This window comes from Dipodomys ordii, unplaced genomic scaffold, assembly GCF_000151885.1.
Source record: "Dipodomys ordii isolate 6190 unplaced genomic scaffold, Dord_2.0 Scaffold1, whole genome shotgun sequence".
NCBI classification, from domain to species: Eukaryota; Metazoa; Chordata; class Mammalia; order Rodentia; family Heteromyidae; genus Dipodomys; species Dipodomys ordii.
In genome coordinates, this window is record NW_012267217.1 from 13,544,612 (window position 1) to 13,562,388 (window position 17,777).

A 17,777-nucleotide genomic window follows, 5' to 3' on the forward strand; every position below is an offset into this window, starting at 1 on the left:
GGAACATTCACAATGCTTTCCATGTAGTACCTCAATTTCCCAACGGGACACCCCAACACTTGATCAATTAGGCTAGGAATCTTATTGCTGTGCCTGTCTGCAGCCAGCTCGCAGAGCTTAGAAATGCAGCCCCCGGAAGTGGAGACCTGCTAGGTATTTAAAAGTACAAACCACACACAGGTGGTGTTTTCACAATAAGCTAAAACTTGGTTTCCCTCTCATCCATTTCTTGGAATCTGCAGATGTCAGATTTGATTCTGGTTATTCAGGTCACAGAGCCTTCTGCCTTGCCCCTGGCCTGGTGAGTCCCTCATGGCAGATACTGATTATTTTACTACTATTTACTGGAATCCAGCAATCCGGTATTTAACTCTAATTTACTTCAAGCCTTTATCTTTGAATTTTCCCTTTAAGGACAAACCTGGAATTTCTCTCTACAAGGAGGTTCTGCCTTTAATATTTTGGTCTCTTCTTAATAATCAATAATTATATTTTGTTTCTGTTTTCACATTTATATTCTTTTTGTGAGGGTCATCATATCCAGAGTGGTTGAACTAGTTTTTATTCCCACCAAAAGTGTATTATGGTTACTTTTGTGTGACATCTTTGTCTTGACCTGTTATCGTTTTCTTGACAATGATCATTCTAACAGGAATGAGGTGGGATCTAAACATTTTGATTGGCATTTTCTTTATAGCCAAAGATATTGCTCATTTCTTCATGTGTCTATTGGTCATTTTAACTTCTGAGAAGACTCTCTTTAGCTCATTGACCCTACAAATACTTTTAAGAACTTTGTTAAATGATGACTGGTTTCTTTTTCCATTTTCTTTTGTTTTGTTTAAACCACCCTTGATATTGATACAGATTTTATTACTATACAATGTTGTAAGGTGAATTATCAGAGAAACCACATTTTGAAAGATGAAATATTGGAGGCTTTATTACAGTTAGCCATCTGCAAGCAGCCCATTGTTACAAAGGCCTGCTGCCCCCAAATACAGATAACACAACTAGGAAACAGGCCAGAGAGGAAAGAAGAAATAAAAACAATACTAACAAACAAATTCAGCTCAGATGGAGAGCTGAATTTGGATTTCGTGATGACCAGAAATGAGCCAGGAGACAGGACACAGGACATGATCACAGAGATACAAAGGGTGGCATAATGGTGCTTCTGCTGGTCCTGGCCTAAATAGGGTTGGGTCAGGGGACAAGTCCACAGGAAAGTCCTACTCCCAGGTACTAGACTGACAGGTTCAGCAACCTATTAGACAAGTTCATCCCCTTGCCCCTCAGGGATCCAGGCAGCCCATCACTGGGTTGAGGGTGGGGCTGTTTTCCCTCTCCTGGAGGTTTCACTGAGATCAGCACTTAGGCCCTGAGTTCAGGTCCAGTGATTGGCCAAGGGAAATGCCAAAGGTACATTTATCCCATCATAGAGAAAGACAAGATACCAGATGTTACCATGACCACTTGGCCAATTTGGCACCGGCCAGACATACCATGCACCATATTGGGTACATGGTGTCTGCCAGACCTGACTGCCTTACTTCAACATGTCTGATTTATGATTTTAAAATCAAGTTGTTACTCCAGTGGTGATAAGTAACTATATGACCAAAGTAATAGCGTTACAATATATATTTTTTAAGTAAGTGAAAATAGTGAATTTAGTATTAATATAGTAAAGTTTAAGTATCCCAACTTCCTGGAGCCAGTCGGACTCAAACCAACTATAAGTGAAAGGAGTCACCAACACAATCAATAGGGCTGGGAATCTTTATTAGCTGCGCTGTGACTGTTCCGCACTATTGGGTCAGCGAAGAACAGCAGCAAAGTCAAATAGTTCAGGGTATTTAAAGGCAAGATTCAGAAGGGCCACTCGCAGGTGGTCCATGGTAGTTTTGTAATTAACAAAACAGAACTAGGCCTAGCAGTTAGTGATTACAGATGGCCATTACAATTCCGGTAACCAAGACAATACTACTCAAGGGAAAGTTCTTATCCAGCTCTTCCCTTTGTCCAGTTCCCGGTTTTGGGTTTAATTGATAACATTCCAAACTTCTTACCTATCACAAGCAAAAATCAAACAGCCTTCCAGGTTTGCTGGCTCTTTATGAGTTTCACTGTTATTTACCAAATTCAAGAAACCGTGTTTAAGGCGTCTAACCACCTAATTTACCTAGGCCTTTGTGTCTACAGGGAGATCCTGCCTTTCAAGTTTGACCCTATCCTGCTAGCTACATTGTATTTTCCCCATTTCTTATTTTTCTTGGTTCTAACGAAGTCAGAACCTAAAATAATCTTTACTATCTAGTGTCTATAGTATCTAGTATGCAAATAAATTTACCAAAATTCAAGTAGAAAATGATGTTTTGGCTTTAATATAGAACTAGCCTATAGCATATAGATTTTGCATCATTATCCAGAAATATGAACACTTACAGAAATACATATAAAAAGAGTAGGTGAATAAATATTCCCCTGACTCAGTGCATAAAAGAATAAGCAAGTCAAGAATAATATATTATCATAGAATAGTGTGAAACTAATATGTGTGTGTTCTTGGAATCATTTGACATTGATAATTTCCTCTGTGTAATATTCCTATTACAAATATTCCAAACCATCTACTGCAAACAATATATTTCAATGAAGAATTTATGAATATCTTAATTTGGAATTCCACAATAAGAAATCAATACATTACATAAGTTATGTATGCAAAAATTATGATTAATCATAATATTTTGTGGTTTATTTTAATGGCATTATTTTACCTAAGGGCAAGGAAATGAATGAATAACCTTACTGGGGCTTTTTAAGATCAAGGATTCCATTGTTCCTTCAGCTTAGAAGGTGTTCATTGGTAATATTTCTTATTTTCAAAAGTTTTTTTTTATAAAAACAAGCAAATAAACACAAACAAAAACCTTCAGCTAATGTGCCATTTTTGAATTATCTTAAGCAAATTACAAAGGAACCTGGATGGTATAGTTATATATTAAGTGTTGTAGTCTTTTTCATTATATATTTCCAAAATTGATTGTTAAAGCCTGACAAGGATAATAAACATCCCTAATTACCAAAAAGCACTGTCTCCACAGGCTACTACTCTTTTCTTAAAGGCATTTATGTTCCTTTCCTGGCAGATAGATTTGTTCTGCCTCTTAGCCTGACATAAATTATTTTTATATCAATCTTTCAAAAAAGAGGTTGTCCTCTGAGTGATAGCTATGGGGACTATAGTACCTCTGGGAAAAGAAAATTAATTTGTCTCATTATTTTCTATATCTCACTATTCCCTAAGCTGCAATACAGCTCAGAAACTTATAGTAGAAGTCTAAGCCCCAACAGTTAAGTTTCATGAGCAGATATCATTAAGGAACAAACTCCTTAAAATAAGGTTAGCTGTTGGGAATTGAAAGCAATGAAAAGAGAGTTAAGGAATCCAACCAGGAGCCATACTTAATCCGGCTTCATTATTTTTACTATGACACAATTATATCACCTTGTTATTTCACTAGAAATTGCAAAATATTAGACATCTCATTAGGGAAATAGGATGTACTATCACCTCTTGGGCAGAAGGGTTTTTTTTATTTTTATTTTTTTTCAACTAGAGATGAAAAGGATTTCCACAAACCGCATTAATATATAACCAAATTACTTTAAATTCTTTAAATGAGCTTACACACTTTCCTGAACTCATGATTTTTTTTATTGTGTTATATTTTGGATGGGATAATTTAAGTCAAAAGCTATGAATCTCTCAACAATAAGCTTAGTAATGTTAAAAAGTTATCATCAACGCTCAGCTTGAAATCTCATGTTATGTTGACATTGATAAGACCTTATACTTTAGAGAAGTAAAAATGTTTGCATAATATAATAATGAGAATATTTTAGTTACATTTAACAATTTTAATTATTCAATAATATTTAAATAAACCTGGTGCAACTGTGAATGTCTGTAATCCTAGCTACTCAGAAGACTGAGATCTAAGGATCACTGTTCAAGGCCAACATGGACAGGACCATCCATGAGACTATTTTTTCTAATTAATCCAAAAGGGCAGAAGCAGACCAGTGGCTAACATGGAAAGCACTCTCCTTGAATGAAAAAGCTGAGGGACAGCTGGGTGTCAGTGGCTCATGTCTGTAATCCTAGCTACTCAGAAGACCAAGATCTAAGTATTGCAGTTCAAACCCAGCCCAGGAAGGAAACTCCATGAAACACTTATCTCCACTAAAAAACCAGAAAACTGGAAGTGGTACTGTGGCTCAAGTGGTAGAGTGCTAGCCTTGAACTGAAGAGCTCAGAGCCAGGGCCCAACTGGCTCTCTTGTTGTCCCACGACAACCACCAACAACAACAAAAAAGCTGAGGAACAGTGTCCACCCAGGTCATGGGTTCAAGCCAGGGACAGACAGCAAAAAAATTTAGATTACTAAAACAGTTTATGTTATCAAAACTTAATTATTTAAATATAGCAAATTGTTCAATAGGTTTATAATAAAGGACAGAGAAATACTATCAAATATATATCTATAAAAATAAATCTTGTATCTCTGATAAAAATTTGCAAAACTCATTTCTTTTGGAGAAATTTCTGAGGATATCCACATTATGTGACAGAAGATGTATAAATTATAGAAGCCATTTCCATCATGACAATACCAAAAAATAGTTCCAGTTGAACATTAGTAAAAAGAAATAAAATATAAGTATGGAGGAGAGATAAGACATTGAACATGAATTGATTTGTGCAAAATTTCTAGAAAATGAAAACCTATTGATAAAAATTCAGAATTGAATGCTGTCTCTAATGAAAGTTTCTAAACATAAAGAGAAAAATAAGACCATGAAACCTAAGGCCAATTCATTTCATCATTCTTCTGGAAAATGTGTATAAGCACTTATTGTCATTTAATGATGCCAGTAATGGCCATTTTCTGACATTCAGCCATTCGCTGTGTCTCAATCCAGTCCTAGCACTACTGCATTTAGTCAGGAAAAGTTTGGGAATTGTATGTTGAAGTATAATTTCCTTGATATTTTATGTAATGTACATTTTCCTGTTCTAAAAACAGTATCTTTGTATAACGTTTCTAAATTCTCAGGAAACACAAATATAATTGGATGATTGAATGACAGTAGGAACTGATAAATTTAGAAACTGATACATTAAATACATATAGATTCAATAGAAACTTTCTGAATAATTTATAAAGACAAAAATGTTGAAAGTATATCAAATATTTCTAAAAGCTTCCTTTTTCAACCAATAATGTCTCTCATTTAGAAATGAATTTTGGATGAAATTTTGCACGTAAACTGCACTAGTAGGAAAAAATGACTATATGAGAACAAAAGACAAATTAATACTAACAGGGAACAATTTCCCATGGTCAGAGTTAAACAGATAATATTTTGAGAAAATAAAAGACAGTTTTCACTAAAATGTGACAGAAAATAATCTGTAGATTTTCAAGTAGTTTTTAGAGAAGACTGAATAGAATGAAGGAATTAAAACAAAGTAGGTAAGAAGATGAATTAAACTAGGATAATCAATATCAAATGTTCTTGCCCTAGCTAGACTCAGCAGAGAAATAATTGATCTAGAGCATGAAGTAATTACAATGCCATTACTTACCAAAAGGGATGCAAGTTCAATACTGGGCAGAATCTGACTCCTGTCCGTGAAGCTGGGAAATAATGACTAGAACACAATAGTATACAATTAGATGCTTACTTTATATAAATTACTCTTTTTCTTAAAGAGGAAGAGAGTCTATAATCAATATGTAGCTTAGCTTCTTGCCCTGCATCTGAAATAAATTATTTTGAAATTAGTAAAGTTGGCATTCAAAGAAACACCAATAGAAAGAAAAATAAAAACATTAGTAATTTTCCAGGCACATTACTACTAATTTTAATTGTTGTTCCAGGTAAAACCTTGGCTTATTATTTGTCTAATTTCACTTACCATAATTTATTTTAGTCCTAGAGCTGGAATTCAGGACCTGGGTAATCTCCTTGAGCTTTTTCCTTAAGGCTAGAGCCACAGCACCATTTCTGTTTTGGAGGTTTGTTTGTTTGTTTGTTTTGTTTTCTCTTTCTGTTTTTGGACATAAGAGTCTCAGCCTTTCCTGCCCAGACTGGCTTCCAACTGTGACTCTCAGCTTCCTGAGAAGATAGGATTACAGGGGTGAAGCACCAGTTTCCTGCAATTTAAGATATTTTAAATCACTAAGTATAAATTGCAATTATCTTAGTAAACTATCTCAGTAAACCATACAGTCATTAATTCATTTTACCCTCCTTTAACTAGCACAATAAAATGTTGAGCATGTTACAATTACCTTTCAAATACACTGATAAATTTGGTTTTGTAGGTTTACAGGTTAAATCAACATTTGGGAAAATTTATGGTTCACAGATTTGAGACTATCACAGAACCCTTAGGAGAACATTGCACAATATCTAAGCCCTTTCAACTAATCAGTGTGTTTGTAAAATTCATCATGACACATCAGAGAAAAATACTTTTTCGAGTTTCAAAGGAAACTATCACTGGGCTTGTACAAATTATCCTACTTCTTGCAAAATATTAATATATATCTGAAGACAATTGTTCTAATTTGCCTTCAAGGGAACACAATGCAGAACACTCATAAAAGACTTTCTTCTTGCTGGCCGCTGGTGGCACATGCCTCTGCTCAGGATGCTGCGATCTGAGGATCACGTTTTAAAGCCAGCCTGGGCAGGAGACTCATCTCTAATTAACCACCAGAAAATCAGAAGTGGCACTGTAGCTCCAGTGGTAGAACGCTTGGTTTGAGCTGAATTGTTCAAGGACAGCACCAAGGCTCAGAGTTCAAGCCACAAAACCACGATCACCACCACCAACAATAAAAAGATTCTCTTCTGAGTTATATCCTACCCAAGGAGGAATTAAAACTGATGATTTCTTGAATTTATCAGCAATATGTAATATTATCAGTTCTCCAGAAGGAAAGACAGTAGCACATAAGAAGAAAAAAATAAATGTCTGTTAATGGAAATGAATGAACACAAAATGTTGTAGATGACTATGATTATCATATGTTAAAATGTCCTAAGAGAAAATGTCTTAAAATAAAATTGATATAACCAAAAGAGGAGAGTTTTCTCTGTCATAGACATGATGGCACATGCCTGAATTTCTAATTATTCAGAAGGCAGAAGCAGGAACATTGGAAGTTTAAGGCCAGTCCATTCCAAATGATAGGAATACACTGTCTGAAAACAGATATTTATAAAAAGAAAAAAGAAAGTGTTGGAGTCTTAGTTGAAATTGTAGAATTTGTACATCTTCTAAGAAATGATACATATTAGATTTGATCATTGTACAATATATACATATATGGAAAAAACATACTTTACCCACATAAAATATATAAATGTATATCAATTAAAATAAATTGAAATTCTAAAAAATACATGATAATTATTGTTCCTTTAGTTAGTACATTTGATGATTCAAGATTGCATGTTGTTGGATATAAATCTAGTGTGATAGAGTTTTTCTTTGTCTCTATATCAATAGATATGGAGTAAAATAGCTGTCATTCTTCATTATAATAATAACATCTACACAAGGCGCCAGTAGCTCACACCATAATCCTAGCTATTCAGGAAGCTGAGATCTCAGGATTGTGGTTCAAAGCCAGCTGAGGCAGAAAAGTCCCTGAGACTCTTATCTCTAATTAACCACCAGAAAACCAGAAGTGGTACGGAGGCTCAAAGTGGTAGAGCATTAGCCTTGAGTGAAAAAGCTCAGGGACACTGCCTAGGCCCTGAGTTCAAGCTCCATGGCTGACAAAAATAAAATAATGATAATATTAATAATACCTAATTTCTGAAAATCAGTGGTAAGAATTAAAAACTTTTTCAGTAGGCACAGGATTTCCTTTTTAATACAATTCTAGAATTTATTTTTAAATGTTTAAAAAGAAAAAAAATTGTGAGCCAGAAGCAAATTATATTTTCTAAGTTCCGTGAAAGAAATGGAAGAAAGCAGCATGTTTTCAAATATTTTATGGCAGGTTTCTTGCTGCATAAAAAAAAATGAGTAACCTCCAAAATAATTAATTATTTATTTATTTATTAATTCCTTATTAATTATTTATTTGAAATTCCAAACTGTATTATAGTTAGGAATATCTTTGATGAAAATATATTTTTCAGTTATTTTAAAATTAAATCTCATAATTTTATCATATGTGTGGATGGGCATTTCAAATAAATATTTCTTGTATATTCTGATTTCATGGGTCACTAACAGTATCCATTACCCTTCAAAAATAATCTTCTCCTTATAATTGCAACCATTGTAGATCATGTAAGATTTTCATAAAGGAAAGTAAGGAAATGAAGTACAGGGATTTAATATTACAAGTTCCTGATCTTGCGAGTAAATATGTCTCTCAAACTCCCTGCAAAGTTAGGTAGAGGCAGGTTTGCCAACTGTGTGGAGTAACATCTATGACAATGGTGAATAGAAATTTAATTTAGAAAGCTAGGAATTCAGTTTCTAATATGATGGCAAAAATATCTGAATGCTAGCACTGACCAAAAATAATGCATCATAATATAGGGAATGTATTGTTATTATACTGATTTTGATATTAACTCAAATATTCTCAGAAATGTACTTTAGGACAAATACAGACATACCATTTTTGATTGGAAACATTTGCTGAATAATAATTTCCATGTTGATAAACTTAACTGTCAATTATGGTAAACCACTGGCGCATGAGAAGGAAACAAAAATTTTGTAATGATCATGTCAATTAAAAAATGTAATATGGGCTATGAATGTGGCTCAGTGGTAGAGTGTTTTCCTAGCATGCATGAAGCCCTGGATCCAATTCCTCAGTACCACATAGACAGAAAAATCCAGAAGTGGTGCTGTGTCTCAAATGGTAGAGTGCTAGCTTTGAGCAAAAGAAGCTCAGAAACAGTGGCCAGGCCCTGAGTTCAAGCCCCAAGACTAGCAAAAGAAAAGAAAAATGTAATAAAACTTAGAAAAGATTATCAATAAACAAACATTTTATTTTATATTCTCTTCTCACTTTTTCAACTTAATACTTTTCCATAAATTATTAACTTGAATTCTGAGACCTAATACAAACATACTTTTCAGTTTTTGAACAAATCAATACAGAAACCTTGTAAAAGTCACTTAGCAAGTTGCTGTATGAAATACTTCCTCAGGAACACAAGCTTTGAATAAACTAAAAGAGAAACATAAAAATGAATAACACACGCATGAATCTTCATTTTAAAACCTCCTGCTTCACTCTGCCAATGAAACCAAAACTTGGTTCTATAAACTCTGGAAATCTTCAGCCAGTTTTCTTCTTTGGGAAATGATGTTAAATCTGCCTATGTCCTAAAACTCAATAGTCTCTCCTCCTGTCTTGCTTACATTCCAATACTAAGATTCTGCCAATGTGAAATTACCCCTTGTTCAATTCAGTTTAATGAATTTACATTTTCTTAATAATTGGGCATCTTATTGGGGCTTATAGGGAATATCAATTTGAAATTAATACTTTAAGTAAATTATGTAGCTTTATTTAAATGAACTTCCCTATGTATAATAAACTCTATAAATTTACATATAATATATATACATATGTACATGTATGTGTGTACTTATTAGTAATGAATATTTTTTTCTATTTAGTTAAAGGTATGAATTTATACACTTAAGAAAAAAGAACAATGTGAAAATTGGCTGTGAAGAAAACAATCACAACGTCAACTAAGAACAACATACAACTAAATATGAAACTGACAGATTATGATATTCCAAATGGCTGTGGCTAATTATGTATAATAAAAGCCAGAACACATTGAAACTACATATTTTAACTTATTTTTTAAATAATTTTTAAGTATTTGCACAAAGGGGTTTTATTTCAACATGTCAAAATTTGAGTATAATACATCTTGATCAATGACTTTATTTTCCTCATTAGAATGCCTTAATAGGAAAGACTACCAAGAGTTTTATATTTTGAAATGTTACTTCATAGCTTTCTCAACACACTTTCTAAATTCTAATACTTTTGGATATTCCTCTGTGTCAAATGAAATTTAATGTGTATCTGTTTTTTATATCTAAATCAGCCATTCATCATTAAACCCTGTATAAGAAATTAAATAGCTTGTCTTCAAACTGTCTTTTAATAGTCATGAGCATCTGTGAGTCTTTCATTCAGGTGGCCTCAAAGTTTCTAAGAAAAGTATGACATATCAAAAAAAATCAAGAAATAACACTTCACTGTGGTTGATTTTCCATAAAAGGAAAATGTATTCTATAAATAATTAAGAATTTTCTTTAAAAAAGAAGTAGTAGTATTGGGGTTTTGAAATACACTCTTGTTGGCTGGAGTTATGCCACTTGAGTCATACCTCTAACCATTCATAATTTCTAGTTAATTTTCAAATTGTCATTTGCATTTATACACAAGGTAGCCTAAGCTATAATCCTGTGTTTCCCTCATACCTAGAATGACACGGCTGTACTGCTATAGCCAGCTTTTTATTGTTTGAGATTGTTTCTTATGAACTTTTGCCAGGAATGTCTTTAACTGCAATTCTCTCAATTACAGCTTTATGAGTAACTAGGATCACAAGCATGAGTCTACACACTCAGTTTAATTAGGAATTCTTTTTTATCTCTTCTGCCACTTCCAATAACTTTATGAATATTAGAATGAAACTTTAAAGCAGAGAAAAATTACACTTGCTATTAAAATTAGCATAAAAGGGATTGATTGATACCTGATAACTATGCAAATGTTAACAGATGTAACAGTCTCCAAGTTTTGAATTACAGACGTTTAATGATAATACCTTTTATCCAGTTAGTAGAAAATAAAAGCCCAAAATTCAAGAAAAAGAAATGGTAGTGGAAAAACAAAGGAGGGGGCACCAATGCTGAATGGGAAATGTACTCATTACCTCACCCATGTAACTTTAACACCTCTGTACAGTATCTTTACAATAAAAATATTTTAAAAAGAGATTGCATGAAAATGTTTCAATTATTTACATTGTTTTGTCAGGAGATGAGTTAAAATATACATTATCTTCAAATTAAAATAACTATTTTGCAATAAACTCTTAAAAATCTTATGAATATTTTTGTATCTTTCAGTTCACACTATGAGAAGAAACACCATCAGGTGATATCATCTAGAGTAAACTGTTTCATAATAAAATATTTTTTTAAAAATACAGCCATATTCCTAATAAAGAATTAGTTTAATGATAAGGTGAGTACAGTTGAATTTACGTTCCACAAAACATACCACAGGAAACTAGAGAAAAGGGAAGTATTTTTGCAAAACTTTCCTTAAGTTTGCAGTCAGGTTTTACTCTCTTCTATATAAATAGCACCATCTCATTGCACTACAAACCTGTCACATCACATAAACTTGGTTGAGTGAATTGAGTAGATGGGAACCCTCCAAGGAGACATCAGTTATTGCAGGAGGTAGGCTCAGTGTTTCAAGAGTGCTCACTCATAAATACTTTGCCGAAGTCCCAAGTTTGTGTTGATAGCAATCAGGACATAGAAGGTGCTCTTAAATGAGTTCCGGACTCTATTTTGGTACTTTGAGCTGTTCTGAAATATTTCTCAATATAGCCATAAAATAATAGGTTCTTGGCAAAATTCCAGTCCCCCAAATCACCCATAGCCACTCTAAATCCTTCCTGAACTAAAAAGTAGGTACAAACTTTTAAGGTCTGTTTCTGTTAAAGCTTGTCAATAATTCAACCAGGAGTCTGACATTGGAGCAAGGAAGCAAATGTGTTTAATCACACAGTGATAGTATGTTTCAAAAAGTCTGTCTAGAGAATTTGGAATAAATACAAGTTCTGGTTCTAGACCTATGAATATAAACCTGAAAATAAAAATGTAACAATGTAGAATTTATGGTAATGTTTCTCAGTTTGTGCAGGTGTAAAGCTTAAGAAAGCCAAGGAAAACAGCAGTGGAATAAGCACTTGTTAACAAGCATTTAAAAGTCGGCTTTCAGACTCACTGAAATCAGTGCAAGGTAAGTAGCAAAAATATGAATAAAGCCAGGTGTATGTAGCTATTAGTTCATGGAACCAAAGAGCCTAATGAATTATACCCAGCTTGCTTTGTGCATATTCATTCTATTTTTTGAACATTTTGTTGGCCAAGTGAAACAAATCTAGCTGCTTCTTGCTCAAAAACCATGTTTAAAACCATTACTTTTGCTACTTCCAATATGTAAACTATATATTTTCCCTTTTTCTTTTTCTTTTCATGATTTCCTCTTAACATGCCTCTAAGTAGGTTCCTGTAATGACAAAAAATGATAAATGATATTTCCTGCTTATCATTTACCTATTTAATCTATACGGTAAGGACATAAAACTATTCCTTTTACCCACAATACAAATAAGGAAATGAGCATTAAACTATCCAAAAATGAACAGTCAATAGTGCCTGATATTGTCTCCTAATGTAATTATTGATTGCCTACTTATTTTTCTCTTTTAAAAGAGAAGCTGAGGTGCCTATAACAATGAAAAGCATTTCAGAACTCTTCTAAACATAATGAAGAGCTTATTGATCAAGGTGCATTTATTCATAATCTAACATGTTGATATGTTAACATCGTAACACCTTTGTAGAACTACTTAAAGATAATAAAAATATAATTTAAAAAAAGACACAGAAGGGGCTGGGAAGGTGGCTCAGTGGTAGAGCACTTGCTTTGCATGCATGAGGCCCTGGGTTCGATTCCTCAGCACCACATATGCAAAAAGTAAAAAAAAGCCAAAAGTGGTGCTGTGGCTCAAGTGGTAGAGCGTTAGCCTTGAGATGAATAGCTGAGGGACAGCACGCAGGCCAAGAGTTCAGACCCCACGACCAGACCTCCCCCCGCAAAAAAAAAAAAGACACAAGCCAGTGCTGGTAGTTCACACCTGTATTTCTAGCTACTCAGGAGGCTGAAATTTGAGGATCAGGTTTAAAGCCAGCCTAGGGAAAGAAAGTCCTTAAGACTTTTATCTCCCACCAAAATCCAGAAACGGAACTGCGGCTCAAATAATAGAAGACTAGCCTTGAGTACAAAAGCTCAAGGACAGCATTCAGACCCTAGGTTCATATCTCAGGACTGGCACACACACAACACACACACACACACACACACTTACCTTTTACAAGGCAAAAACCATCACATTTTTTTTTCAGGCCTTTCAATTTCTATAGGAATGGGATAATGGGAAAATTCTTTGTGACACAAGCATAAAACTCCATTGTACATATATACCACATCTTCTCCATCCATTAAGTGAAGTAAGCCAGGCCCAAAGAACTATAGATTTCATGCTTTTCCTCATTTGTAATAACTAGAATATGTCTATGACATTCTTAAAAGCAGATCACAACAGCCCAATCACTAAGTGTATAGGAACATATATATAATAAAGTGTATCAGAATTTCCTATATGCTTCAAATGTGAGCTGTCTTGCTCAATATTTAAGTGATCTAACTAGTTTCTAACAATTTGTGTCAACACATAATAATAGATCTCTTCATCTCATAAATAATGTAAAATCTGAATGAGAATTTCTACAGAAGCTTCTTAAGTGGTTGGTAACAAGGGGCTCTCAGTAAACGACTTTTCAGGTCATAAAATTGCTGGATGTCTCAAATCACATTTGTGGTTGCCTATTTCACTGAAAGCCATATAGGTCAAAGTTCTATCTGTCTTTCTGTCATTCTGTGCTATTAAGTCTCGTCTACTCAGTTCTATTTTCAATAAGGAAACTTAGCAGATCTTCTTAATATAAATTCCATTGTTTATAAGGGAAGCTGAACTTGAATTTTTTTCTTTGTCTTAGGCTCCAGAATGTTTCTTCATGTTGACCAAGTCATGTTTATGGTATTTACTCTGTTGTTCCCTTTCAGTATTCTTCTCCATAGAAAAAATATATACTATAGAGAATAGCCAATTTTTTCTTCTTAACATAAACATTATTGCTCTACAAGAAATTGCTTACACTTTGGAATCCAAAAAATGGTGTATTGATATCTTTCTCAGACAAAAGGGAAACAAAAATTAGGAACAAAGAACTCCAAAAAAAAAGAATTACACCTTCTATTATGTAAGAATATAAGTAACTATTGCTAAGCATAAATGAAGTTTCTGTCTGTACCAAAAAACAAAGCAAAATAAACCAGAATCATTTATAGGCCCATTTATATAAAGGCAGGCTGACCTAACATACATTCTTTACCGTGACTTTACTATATTTCCTCTCAACATTGGAGTTTAATATAAAGAATTAAAATCAATATATTAAAATGATTAAGTTTGTTTTTAATATAGTAACAGTAGAAATATGCTGAGAAAAAGTTCCAAAATTGAAGGTAACATATAATTAAATTTGTTACTGGTGGAAAAAATGATTGATTAGAGCAATAAAGCATACATAACTTACAAAAGCAAATGGAAATTGTTTGAATAAATTTAAAGACGAGTAGTGGATTTTTTAAAATTCAGATAATATTAGCTGACACCTGTAATCCTAGCTACTCAGAAAGTGAGACCTGAAAAGCATGACCTGAAGCTGTTTCCTTAAAAGTTTCATGATCCTTAATATTTATACAAATGAAGTACATTGAAAAGAAAACTATGTGCCAGGCACAGGTGGCTCATATGTGTAATCCTAGCTACTCAGGAGACTGATATCTGAGGATCGAGGTTCAAAGCCAGCCCGGGCAGGAAAGTCCATGAGACTCTTATCTCCAATAAGCCACCAGAAAACCAGAAGTGGCCCTGTGGTTCAAGTGGTAGAGAGCTTGCCTTGAGCTGAAGAGCTGAAGGACAATTCCCAGGACCAGAGTTCAAGCCCCACGACCAAAAAAAAAAAGAAAACTATGTCAGAAAAATTAAATTTGATTTACATATTATCAATCTAATGAAGTTTGTTGAGATGATCAATGAATGACATAAACATTTATTTTTGTGGAAAACCATGTCATGGGCAGAGAATTTGATAATTTCATGAAAAAAAGTCTGAGAAATTATTGTCTCCATTTTCTAAGTAAGGAATGGCAGTCAATGTGAATATTATTAGAAAAGAGCAACAGACTGGTGAAACAAAGGATAAGGGAAGAATTGTCTGGCAGGCCAGACAAATGCGATAGCGATATTCACAAAGATAGTATGTTGGAAATAATCTGTACAATGGGAGGAGGGAGAGGAGGGAATGTAGGAGAAAAATGAGGGAAGGTGTAACAAGTTTGACAAGAAATATATGTATCATCTTACTTATGTAACTGTAACTCCTCCGTATATTATCTTAACAATAAAAAATGAATTTCACCTGTGTATTTCAATAAACCTTAAATAAGTATTTATGCGAACACTAATGAATACCAATATTTATGTATGCTTTGAAAGAAAACAAGCCTCGCAGAATACTTATCAAGGGGCTCATGGAAAATTTATGGAAATGACTAAAGAATATATCATGAGTCGGGACTCAGATATTGGGTAACAAAAGCAGATTATAGATGATTGGAGTCCAAAAGGACATCATCCATAGGAAAAAAAAATACACATAGAGAATTTCTGGCAATGCTGGAAAAGCAGCCTGAGAGATCCAAATCAGATCTAGCCTCAAGTAAGCACTACAGAGGAAATGACTTCCTGCTCTCCCTGAGCACCAGCTGCTGTGGTATCAGCAGTAACCTTTCACCCTCCACCATCTTGCACCCTCAGCATCAATGCACCTGTGGTGCATGTGAGTCAGATGTCATCATGCAGCTGCTGCCATTCACCTCGGAATGGTTTTGGAGGTTTGGAGGTTTTAGTTAATGCTGTATATATGATGTTGATAGACAAAAAATAAATTTGCTTCTTCTAAATTGGGAAAAATTGGGAAATTGGATGTACGAGGCCCTTCCTTCTCTTTCCACACACAATCTGAAATGATTGTTTTGATTATTTCTAATTGTAAGAATATTCTCAATTTCATTACCAGTTTTGGTTTGACCTATTAATTCTTCAGCAGTACATATTTTAGTTTTCATATGTAAGATATTTTTGTAGTTATTTGTATTGTTCTTTTTTGTAGGTATGCCAGGTTTTCCTGGGCACTGTCTCTGAGCTTCTTTAACTCAAGACTAGGACTCTACTACTTGAGCCACAGTGCCACTTCTGGCCTTTTCTGTTTACGTGGTAGTGAAGAATTGAACCCAGGGCTTCATGCATTCTAAGCAAGTACTTTACCACAAGCCACATTCCCAGCCTCTGTATTGTACTTTTTTTTTCTGCTTTCTAAGTTAAATTTCAACTACTTGAATGAGATCTATAACTTGCAACATTTGTAACTTCTGTTCCCTAAATTCTTATAGTTTATGCAGAATTATATAATTGCAATACATTTAATTGTCATAAATATGTATTTTACAAGCATGGAATGTAATGTTCTATGTTTGGTCCTGATATTAATGTGACCCAAATACTTTATAGACAAACTGCCCATATCTATTTATTCTTTTTCTTTTCTCTCTCTCTCTTTTTCTTTCTTTCTTCCTTCCTTTCTTTCTTCCTTCCTTACTTTCTTTCTTTCTTTCTTTCTTCCTTCTTTCGTTCTTTCTTTTTTGTTGTTGGCTGTGGACCTTGAACTCAGGGCATGGAAACTGTCCTGAGCTCATTCACTCTACCAACTTTGAGCCATAACACCACTTCCAGTTTTCTGGTGGTTAATTGAAGATTATAGTCTCATAGACTTTCCTGCCCAGGCTGCCTTTGAACCATGATTCTCAGATCTCAGTCTCCTGAGTAGCTTGGATTATAGGCCTGAGCCACCAGTGCCTGGCATATCTCTTTATTCTTTATCAAAATAACAAAATATGTTAAAATTTCCTATAATAATTATAAAGCTATACATTAGTCTTAAAGAGAATTTTTCTTCAGATGTTAATATTATTTACATATTCAAAGTTAATTTACTTTCAAATGTTCATTGGAGCTATTGGAATGTCTATTAATATGCTCTGTAGCTATTCACACAGGAATTACAGTTATGGCTTCATTGCCTCTCTTCTCCAAATGTTATCTTTAGGATCTATTTGTTTTAATTTTATTTTATTTTTATTGTGAAAATACTGTACAGAGGGGTTACAATTACATGGGCAAGATAATGAGTATATTTCTTATCAAGCCTTGTAGCCTCCTCCTGTGTTTCCCCTTCCCATTCCTTCCCATCCTGCCCCCCCACTCCCCACCCAATCCTCCCCACCCCCAACCAAAGTTGGAAAGTTGGTTTCCGACATAACAATTTGTACATCTCATTGTTGCAATGAGTCCACCTGTATCCCTATTTAAACGATTTGTTTTTCCCCTCCCCCTCCACAAATTATACCGACATGAACTACAGTGAAAGCAGGGGTTATATTGTGGGGGAGGGACATACAAAGCAATAAAGAAATAATCTTATAAATGTGTTAGAAACAATCGCATGAAAGAAAAAAAAAACATTTGAATACATAACTTTGGTTCATTTCCCTAACATCACCTTATCTGACCTTTTCTGCTTGACTCAGACATATACTATATATTGCAAATAAGGGAAACCATGGGACCTATGTTTCTTTGGGCCTGGCTTACTTCACTTAATATAATTTTTTCCAAGCCTTTCCATTTCCTAACAAATG